Source organism: Perognathus longimembris, chromosome 5, assembly GCF_023159225.1.
Source record: "Perognathus longimembris pacificus isolate PPM17 chromosome 5, ASM2315922v1, whole genome shotgun sequence".
NCBI lineage: Eukaryota > Metazoa > Chordata > Mammalia > Rodentia > Heteromyidae > Perognathus > Perognathus longimembris.
In genome coordinates this window covers 4,783,626-4,794,188 of record NC_063165.1, presented here as the reverse complement: position 1 = coordinate 4,794,188, position 10,563 = coordinate 4,783,626, and the positions used below count along the sequence as shown (strand labels likewise).

The window sequence follows — 10,563 nt, the reverse complement described above, 5'->3', positions numbered from 1 at the left end:
CGCGCGTGTGCGCGGGGTCTGCCCGTCTGTCTGTCCGTGAGTCTGTCGGTGCGGGGTCGGGGGCGGGCGGTTCGGGCTCTCCTGGCGGAGGAGCCGCCGCCGCCGCCGCCGCCGCCCGGGCCCCGGCGCTTCTCGCTGCGCAGGTTCGGAGCGCGCGCCATTTTGTGAGATTTTTTTACAAAATCCTCCTCGGGAAGAAGCCGCCGGGAGCGGCCGCCACTCGGCGCCCGGCCTCGCCGCCGCCGCCCAGCCCTCCGCGCCGGGCCGGGCCGCCCTCCGCGCCGGGCCGGGCCGGGCCGTGCCGCGGCCGCGCGGCCCCGCCGCCGGGACTCAGGGCCCGGGGACTGCGGTATTTGCCGGGGAGGGGCTGTCGCCTCCCCCCCCCCCCCGGCCCCGGGCGCCGCTGGAACCGCGCGCCGAGCCGGAGAAGGGGACTGACCCGGGCTGCGGCGCGGCCGAGAGCCGGGGAGCGCCGGGGGCGGAGAGAGGCGGCCGGGGCGGCGCTGGCGGCGGAGGCCGCGGCGGGAGCGCGGCGCGGCGCGGGAGCCCGAGGCTGAGACTCACCGGAGGGAGCGGCGCGAGCGCCCCGCCATCGTCCCGGTGAGTGTCCGGCCGGGCCGCGGCCCCGCCCCGGCTCAGCCCGGCTCCCCCGGCCCCCCGGGCGGCCCCGCTGCGGCGGCGGGGAGCCGCGCCGAGGCCGAGGCCGAGGCCGGGCCGGGCCGGGGCGGGCGGGCGGAGGGAGGGAGGGACCTGCCATTTTAGGAGGAGGCGCCCGCCCGCCCCGGCCGCCAGCCGGGGCCGGCCGCCGGGGGAGGGAGCCCGGGGCCGGCCGGGCCCCGGAGGGGAGGCGGGTGCCCGGCGAGGGAAAGTTGCGCAGGGCGGGATCGGGGGCCGCGGCCTCCCGGGAGCCGGGAGCCGGCAGTCGGGAGTCGGGGCGAGCGCCAGACCCCGGGCTGGGCGTCCGGGCCGAGAGGGGGAGGCTGTCGTCGTCGTCGTCCTCCTCCTCCTCTTCCTCCTCGTTCTCGGCCCCAGCTCCTCCCTCGTCCCTCCTCTCCCGTCCCCACCACCGCGCGAACCGCCGGGGTTCCTCGCAAGGACAATGCACGGGTTAAGAAAATGGGGGCCGGCTCGCCGGTCGGCGGGGACGCAGGGCCGGGCCGGGCGCCGGCGAAGGTCGGCCCTCCGGGCCTGCGCCGGAGCCGGGGCCCCCCGGCGGGGCCCCCGATAAGTTGGGCCGGGAGCCGGAAGCGGTGACCGGCCTCAGCCCCGGCGGAGTCGGCCGGGGCTCCGGAGCCTCCCCCTCCCCCGCCTCCCCGGCGCGGCCCGGCGGCTCCGCTCACCCCGCCAAGCCACGGGCCCCTCCCCAGCCCGGAAGAGTTAAAAAAAAAATGGCACAAGTTGTGAGTCAGAGACTGCCGGCTGCTCGCCCGGGCCTTTCTTGGGCCCAGCCCCGGGTTCCGTGGGTCCTGCTAATGGAGGCGGCAGGCCTGGTGCTGGTGCCACCGGGCCCTTGAATGACACCCAAGCGCCAGGGGGATCCCTTAGGCCATCTCCCCGGGTGCTGGAAGGTTAGTGCCCCCCACACTCTCACGGGGGCTGGGGGGTGGGGTGGAGGAGGGACTGTGGCCCATTTTACAGATGAGGAGGCCGAACCCGCGCAGGGGCCCGGGGCTGGTCCAAGGTCATACGGCTGGGACTCCAGGAGCCCGGGGTGGGGGGGGGGGGGGGTTGTAGCCAGGCTAGGCTTCTGATCATCGAAAAGTCATTTTTTATTTTTATTTTTTTAGCAACACTGGCAGATCTTGGAGCCGTTCGTATGTGGCGAATCAGGGCTCTAAGCCCACGGGTAGTCAGTCTTACAAAGCCTGGAGTTAACTTGGTGGGTTGCAGAAGTGTAGAGGTCGGGATGCACCCTCCCCGAATGCCCTCTCTTCTTCCCTGCCCCCAAGAAAACTAGTCAGTTTCTCCTCCCCCCCCCCCCCCCCCCGTGGAAGGAATAAGAGAATAACTGCTTGGTGCATTTCGCTCATCATTTTAATCATAGGTATCCTTTGAATGTTGATCAATCCTAAGAAAGTTCTGTGTCAAGCTATTTTTAGTAATTTTTCTAAGGTTTATGTGTCCCATAGCCTTTTAGATTATTTTGCACGTGTTAAAATGAGTTAATGTATTTCGATTTGAGGCATCGATAATTCTTTGAAGCCAGCTTTTAGCTTTTGTTCCCTTACATTCCTCTTAATTGTTCCTTAAGAGAATATTATTTTCTGGCAGTGTGTAAATGGGAGATTAGAGCTGCAATTTCATGTGCTAAGGTTTCAGACAAATAACTGTTAAATAAAAGTTTATTTGTTGCTAGTTAAGATTCTTAATGTACATAGGGTTTACACTTGACGTGCCCCTAGTAGTTTTGAAGGGTTTGCCTTGGCATAGCAGTGGTGTTTATGGTAGCTGTCCAAATTTATTTAGACCTCAGAGTTTGCCAGAAAGTTAAGGACTTCTGTCAATTTCTACTCCCAAGTACTCTTGTAAAAACTAAGTATAAAACGTTCATATTTACCTCAGAGAGGCATAAGCTCTGAAACTAATTCTAGGAGGAAGGGTTACACCTTGTGTTTCAAAGGTGAAGGCACATGTGCATTGAAAGGAGATTTTAGCGTTGTAGAAATAGACTTACAGGAATGACAGTTATTGGTAAGGGTGGGGAATGGACTAAATTAGTGAGATTTTTGATATTTCTAGAAGATTAGGTGTGAGACCATTTCTTAAATATTGGGGACTTTTTGGTAGGGCTTGTTAGAAATTTAACATAGAAAATTACTATTTGAGAGATCCAAACGTGCATGTTAATTATTAGAAGCACCAACATTCAGGATAAATGAAAATATTCAACTTTAGTGGAGTGTCTTGTTTGGGAATGTCAATAGTAAAAAAAAAAGGCGCCTGGGTAGAAATTACTTTTTCCCTTAGAACATTGTCTGAGGCATGTCACTTAATTTTACTTAAGAGTAGTTACTTTGTGACTTAAAAGAGGTGGGAGTGGAGTACAGGGGTGCAACAAGGTATTTAGCACAACATAATGCTTTGCATACTTATCTGCAAAAGTAAAAGTCAAGATAACTTGTTATAAATAGGATGTGTCATGACCCTTGGCATGTGTGTTGTTTTTTAAATATATAAAGTATTATTTGCATTAAATCTTGGCTATTTGGAAGATTTTTTAAAACAAATATTTAGAAATTCAGACTATCCAGTGTTGCTTTTGTATACATGTTTATGGCTGATGAGTCTAGGTATGGAAAGAAAATTGGGGTAGAAAGAACTGTATTATGGGCAAGAAGGGGATTGCCTTGTATGTGACATTAAAAAGACTAGTAGGAGAGGGGAGCTTAGTTGATGACTGTCTTAGTATTTGTGATTAGATATGTGTATGTATATTTATCTTTGCTTTGGCATTAGTTCTCTTACAGTGAAGAGCTTTTTACTTGGTCCCCCCTCCCACCCAAACACGCACACACATGCACATTTTCTTCTCTACTTCTCTACCCAAGAACTTAACCATCTAAATAAACCCAGCAGTACCTACAGAGTTCCACAGTCTCCTCAAGAATTTGGCTCTTTACTCCCAATTATTAGTCTTAGAATTTGTGGTGTTCCTGAGTAGTAACTTAAACTATGAGCTAATACAGCCTTTGCTTTTTGTTGCTTTCGCCTCCATACTTCATTTTAGAAGTTAAGATACTACTTGACAGCATCGGGGTGACCTGAACTTGATCCTGTAGTTTGCCCTGTCAGTTGCAAAGTGGATTGTGTGACTGGCATATGACTAGTGGATAGCATCTTACAGGAGTTGCTCTGCCTTCTGGCGAACTTTCACCACATTGTCTTGACTTGGTAGAGAACTCAGGTTAATTCTTAACCACTGCTTCCACAATTTTGGATTAAACATTTTTGTGGTGCACACGTGTGTGTGTGTGTGTGTGTGTGCATGTGAAAATTTATGTTTTAATTATTTGGAAGAAGTCATCAAATAATTTTAAGTTGCCTAATTTTTCTCCTGTTTGCCCCTAAGAAAAGAAATGGTTTGAAGCCTTGCCTCCTGTCAACTATAAAGTTTGGAGTTGCAAAGTTTGCCATTGGGTATGTGAGATTGAAATGGAGCCCTCACATGGCTAATGTAAGGTTATGGTTAAGGTTCGTAGTAGATGATACAGGCAAGTCTTGTTTCTTTTTTTTTTTTTTTTTGGCCAGTCCTGGGCCTTGGACTCAGGGCCTGAGCACTGTCCCTGGCTTCTCTTTGCTCAAGGCTAGCACTCTGCCACTTGAGCCACAGCACCACTTCTGGCCGTTTTCTGTATATGTGGTGCTGGGGAATCGAACCCAGGGCCTCATGTATACAAGGCAAGCTCTCTTGCCACTAGGCCATATCCCCAGCCCCATGTTTCTTAATCTAGTGGCTACAGGCAGCCTCAGTTTCCCATTTGGTATATGGCAACAAAAGGATTCACAAGTAATGGCATAAAATGAAACAACCTTTTTTTGGGGGGGAGGGGGTAAGCCTTTGCTTTGAAATCCTGCTTCCAGAGTTTGTAGTGAGTTCAGATTGGTTGTCAGAGATAGCTTGTGTTGAACATCTTCAATGATGGGTTCCTCATAGGATAGATGTACTTGTTGCTGATAGTGAGTCATTTGAGTTTCTTGACAGTTGGCTATTTAACCAGAGCTAAGTTCTCTCTTTTCCAGAAGGGGATTTTTTTTTTTTGGAAGTTTGCATTGTTAAATTTTTTGAGAAGATAACTTGTTAAAAAAAATTGTTTGAGGGACTTAGGCTCTTCATGTTATGTACAGTGAGTATAGTTTAGAATGTGTGGACCATTTGTTAGTGATTGGTAGTTTTATCTCCCCATAATTGAAATGTTTAAGTTGAATTTTTGGAGAAAGGGGTGCTAATAAACTGGTTTGGCATGAAGTAAAACCAGCTTTTAGCATCAGCTCTGCTGTGTTCATCTTATTCAATAAACACATTTCTAATGACAAGAGTTGATTTAAAAAAATTTAATGAGGTTTAACATTTGTGGTTAAGGTTTGTATCTTGGCATCTGTACTTGGGTAAAAAGATACTCAAACTATGGTGCCTATCCCAAATCTTCTTGATAATATAGTTAAGGTAGCAGTTGAAGTAGCATGTTACTGTGGAGAAGACCACTTGCACTGGGATGGGCAGAGCTTGCTGTCAGTCAGCTCTGGAGTCACACACCCTTGTAGAGGAAGTGTTAGGCATGATGGTCTCTTGAAGCCTCACTTTCATCAGTAAAAGGGGGTTGATGACAGTTACTATAGGATTCTTGTGAAGGTGGTAGTGAATGTAAATTAGTTTTCTCCTTTCCTCCTGCCTTTCTGTTTCACTCATACTTGATAGAAGCCTCCTCAAACCCCAGCCTAGGTGAGGTTCCTTGGACCCCCTACTTTTTTTTTTCTTTCACAAGCTAGATAATGAATCAGGCACGTCCACGTATATATTTATTCTCATGTCACATTCGTTGTTAGATTTCATCTGGACAGCAAACAGGAAGTCATTTAGTGTTCTGGAGTTTGAACTCAGGTGGTTTGTGCTCACTACGCAGCCACTCTACCACTTAAGCAGTCTTTTTTTCCACTGAGTCTTTCCTTTCTGTGATCCTATTTATTACCCTTTTCTCATGCTGGAACAACAGGTATGCAGCACCACACCCAGGCTTTTGTGTATATGTGTGTGCACACATGTGAGTGCATGCTCGTATGCACAGGTCGTGGGGCTTGAGCTCAGGACCTGGGTGCTGTCTCTGAGCTCTTTTGGTCAAATCTAGCACTCTCCCACTTGAGCCTGCCCAGCTTTTATTGGTTGAGATGGGGTCTTGGACTTTCTCCCTCCTGCTGACCTCCAGCTGTGATCCTCCCAGTCTGTGTATAGAGTAGCTAAGATTACAAACTTGAGTGACTGTGCCTGGCCATAAGTCTTCCTTGATGAAAACTGTGACTCCATTGTCCAGCACATAGCAGGTGTGTGTGTGTGTGTGTGTGTGTGTGTGTGTGTACACATATGCATGGAAGGAAGATCCTATGTGCTGATTCCTGCCTAGGTACCCCACTTAGCTGTTTATTAGTCTTGAGTATAAGAACTTCTCTGTGCTTTAGGATTCTATATATCAGTTGTGGCTATCACTAGCTCCCCTACCCAGGATTTTGAGAATGTGAAATGAGATCCTGCAGTTTTTTGGTTTTAATAAACATGCAAGATGGTTATAAACATAAGTGGTAGAGTCATACTAATCTCAGAAATGGAGTTGTTCAGTATGAGGCTTATTGTGACTCAGAGCAAGAATTTGCAGTCTCAGCTTTCCCAGTTGCTAAGTAGCTGTTATTTAATACTTATTATAAATTTAAACATTTCTTTTGCGTGTGCACGTATGTGCTATCCTGTGGCTTGAACTCAGGGCCTGAGCAGTGTCCTTGAGCTTTTGTTCCAAGTCAAGACTAGTGACCACAGCTCCACTTCCAGCTTTTTGGTGGTTAATTCGAGATAAAAGCCTTATGGACTTTCCTGTTTGGACTGACTTCAAACCGTCATTCTCAGATCTCAGTCTCCTCAGTAGGTGTGAGCCAGTGGTACCTGGCTTTTTTTTTGTTGTTGTTGTTTTGAGATAGGGTCTTGGGGAAATTTTCTGACTGTACTGGCCTAAAAACCATTTCCAGATTCCCAAGTAGTTAGGATAATAGACGTGAGCTACTGGTGCTGGGCTCTAAATGTAATTATAAAAAAATTTGGGGTGCCACTCCTAACTTAGGGCTATCCCTGAGCTTTTTTTCATTCAGAGCTCTCTACCACTTAAGCCACAGCTCTACTTCCAGCTTTTATTTTTACCCTTCCTTCTTTCCTTCCTTCCTTCCTTCCTTCCTTCCTTCCTTCCTTCCTTCCTTCCTTCCTTCCTTCCTTCCTTCCTTCCTTCTTCTTCCTTCTTTCCTTCCTTCCTATTAATTGGAAATAAGAATCTCAGAGACTTTTCTGTCCAGGATGGCTTTGAACTGTGATCCTTGCATCTCAGTCTCCTGAGTAGCAAGCATTGTAGGCGTGAGACACTTTTTGATATGCATTAATTAGGCTTTAAGTTAATTTAAACTGAATTAAACATTTATTTTTCCTCATAAAGTAACTAAGTAACCTAAGGCTGGTATGATGGCTCCATGATGTGGGGACTTGTAGTTGCTTTGCTTGTTGTTTGCCTGTACTACAAGATAGCTCTATGCCATTTCCATAGTCTCGAAATAGGACAAGGAGCAGTCAGATCCCCTTCCTTCCCTCCTTCCTTCCTTTTTTTTTTTTTTTGCCAGTCCTGGGCCTTGGACTCAGGGCCTGAGCACTGTCCCTGGATTCTTTTTGTTCAAGGCTAGCACTCTGCCACTTGAGCCACAGCGCCACTTCTGGCTGTTTTCTGTATATGTGGTGCTGGAGAATGGAACCCAGGGCTTCATGTATATGAGGCAAGCACTCTTGCCACTAGGCCATATTCCCAGCTCCTGTCTTTGAACTTCTTTTGCTTAAGGCTAGTACTCTACCACTGAGCCACAGTGCCACTTGTAGCTTTTTCTGTTTATGTGGTTCTGAAGAGTCCAACCTAGGCTAGGCAAGCACTCCAGCACTAAGCCACATTCCAGTCTGGGTCAGATCTCTTTCCTTTGAAGATAAACCAGGAATCTGCATGTGACTTCCGGTTTACACCCTGTTGGTATCACATAGACATGTTACCATACTTAGCTGTTAAGACAAGTGGTATATGTTGTCTCAGGTAGGGTGGCTCTTGTGCTGAAAATTGTTTAGAAGGACAGAATGAGGGAAAACTAAATATTGCCTTCATATTTCCAAGTGTTTTGGAAGAAATTTTGGGAAAAAAGCAGCTTATGCTAGTAAGTCTTATTTTCTATATCTAGTTCATTCTTCTGAACTATATAGTATGCAAACTCAAATTGGTTATGAATTATACAATATATACATCTATAGTCAAATTAGGAAAACATATCTATACTTTTAGCAGTGAAGGAATTTGGGGCCTCTCATGTATTATCTTACTGACTTTTCGATGGAAGTGTAATTCTTGGTAGCTGTGGTGAATGATAGTCATGTAAGTAACATTTGAAACCTAAGCTTTTGGATTTAGTTTTAGTAATCTGGGCTTATGCTATATGTGTATTCCTGCTAGTTTCTGGAGCACATTATGCTAGGATAACACTTGGATCGTGTCAAGATTTAGTAAATATTTGAGTCATTGAACATTGCAAGTAATGATACATACTATCAAGTCTCATCTTTAGTTTTTGTGGGTTTGAAAAAAGAGGAAGATCTAGAATTCCTTTGAACTATCGTTTAATAGGGACTTGGGAAAAGTGATGGTTATCAGTTTCTGGGATTCTCAAGCTCTCAAATACTTGTCTTTCTGTACATTTAGGGGCAATGTATGGAATCTGCTTTCTTCATAAGGATTTCAGGTAACTGAGATGCAGAAGAAACATTTTGAGAAACAAAATGGTCCTCTCTTATTGGAGTAGGCAATCAATGCAAAGAAGCTAAGCAGACTTGGAACTAGCTTTAATTCTCCTTCCTGACTCCTGGTTATTCTTTCTATAGGAGAAAGAATGGTGTACAAAGCCTACAAGATGCATTGGGGGCCTGGGAATGTGGCTTAGAATGCTTGCCTAGCATGCATGAAGCCCTGGGTTCCATTCCTCAGTACCACATTGCACAGAAAAAGCCAGAAGTGACATTGTGGCTCAGCAAAGAAGCTCAAGGACAGTGCCCAGGCCCTGAGTTCAAGCCCCAGGATTGGCAAAAAAAAAAAGCATTAGGATTTTTATAGCAGTAGCTGTCACTTTAAAATATGTGGCTTTCTCTGTGTGATTGCATTTCTGGTAAATGGTTGGCTCACTTAATTGTCCTTTTGAGTCCAATAGAAGAATGACTTAGTTAAAGGAGTATTTGAAAGTGAGAAGTTGAAGTTTTAAATGAGGCCTTGTTAGCAGTAGACTGTGGTGGGCAGCTTGAGGGTAGGTAGATCGGACAGGTACGTACTTGGCCTATGGGCCTATCATTTCTATAATCTTAGTTATTCAAGAGGCTGAGATTTGAGGATGATAGTTTGAAGGCAAGGCAGTCTTCATAGGAAAGTCTGTGAGGCCTTTAGCTGTAGTTAACCACCCCAAATCTTGAAGTAGAGCTGTAGCTTAAGTGGTAAAGCACTAGTCTTGAGTAAAATAGGTCAAGGGCAAGACTTGGGTCCTGAGTTCAAGCCCCAAGAGTGGAACCAAGAAAAAAACAAACAAGGAACAAACAGAAATTTTGTCCTCAAATTATTACTTTTCTTTTTAAAAAATCTGATTTTTTTTTTTTTTTTTTTTGGCCAGTCCTGGGGCTTGGACTCAGGGCCTGAGCACTGTCCCTGGCTTCTTTTTGCTCAAGGCTAGCACTCTGCCACTTGAGCCACAGCGCCACTTCTGGCCATTTTCTATATATGTGGTGCTGGGGAATTGAACCCAGGGCCTCATGTATACGAGACGAGTACTCTTGCCACTAGGCCATATCCCCAGCCCACAAAAAAAAAAAAAAAAATCTGATTTCTTGAAGTTTTCACTGTTGCAATTCATTCCATTGGGTTCCCTAATTTAAAGTGGAAATAATGCACAGAGGAATATTCTTTCTATCTTATCAGGTTTACACTTTTTATCAGTTAGCTCAGTGTCATTTTAGAAATTAGAAGTTAGCAGCTACATCAAGAGCTTTTTTGAGAGGGAGACTTGCACTCTTCTGAGGCAAATTGAGAACTGTCACTTGTGGGATAGTCATGGGCCAACAGTGATAAAAGGAATGTGGATAATTTTGCTTAGTACCCACTGAGCTTGATTAACTACTATACTAACGAGAGTGTGGATGTGGAGCTGTGGCTCAAGTGGTAGAGTGCTAGCCTTGAGCAAAAAAGCTCAGTGATATCACCCAGCTCCTGAGTTCAAGCCCCAGGACTGGCACAAAAAAGAAACATATACAATTAAAAAAGAAAATCAAGCCCTATACAGTAGCAGACACATTCTTCTCATGCTCCAAAGATAAAAACTATTGCTTTTCTACCAGAAATATTTTGTGTGTGTTTGTGTGTGTGTGCTGTGTGTGCAGTGTATGAAATACCTAATATGTATTGTTGTTAGAAAACATGTATGGTGGCCTGTGCATGCTAGGTGTGTGTTCTAGCCACTGAGATCCACCTGCAGCCCTATTCTGATGCTTGGATGTGCATGTGTCTTTGTGTCTGTACAAAGTATGCATTAGAAACCGAAAGCATACTAAACATAGTTTTGCAACTTAAGCTTCTTACTTGATCTTAGAATTCTGCATCAAGTCTGAACAGGGACTTGGGCTCAAGCTTGTATTCCTAGCTACTTGTAAGGCAGAGATAGAGGTTTGAGGTCAACATGGGCATTGGTTGAGACTCTCTTTAAAACTAATGCCTGTGGGCATACTGTTGTGCACTTGTTACCCTCAACTAC

General features: G+C 46.5%; 1 protein-coding gene across 2 annotated transcripts in view; it reads left to right on the top strand.

Annotated features, from left to right (window-relative positions):
* Nucleotides 1–333: 333 nt before the first annotated feature.
* Dyrk1a (dual specificity tyrosine phosphorylation regulated kinase 1A) overlaps nt 334–10,563 on the top strand; it is a 128,475-nt gene continuing 118,245 nt past the window's right edge. The window contains exon 1 of one of the 2 annotated variants that reach the window (XM_048346230.1): nt 334–600. The gene's annotated coding sequence lies outside the window, so the exon portion shown is untranslated. The remainder of the gene's footprint in view (nt 601–10,563) is intronic. The other variant, XM_048346231.1, reaches the window with a different exon arrangement.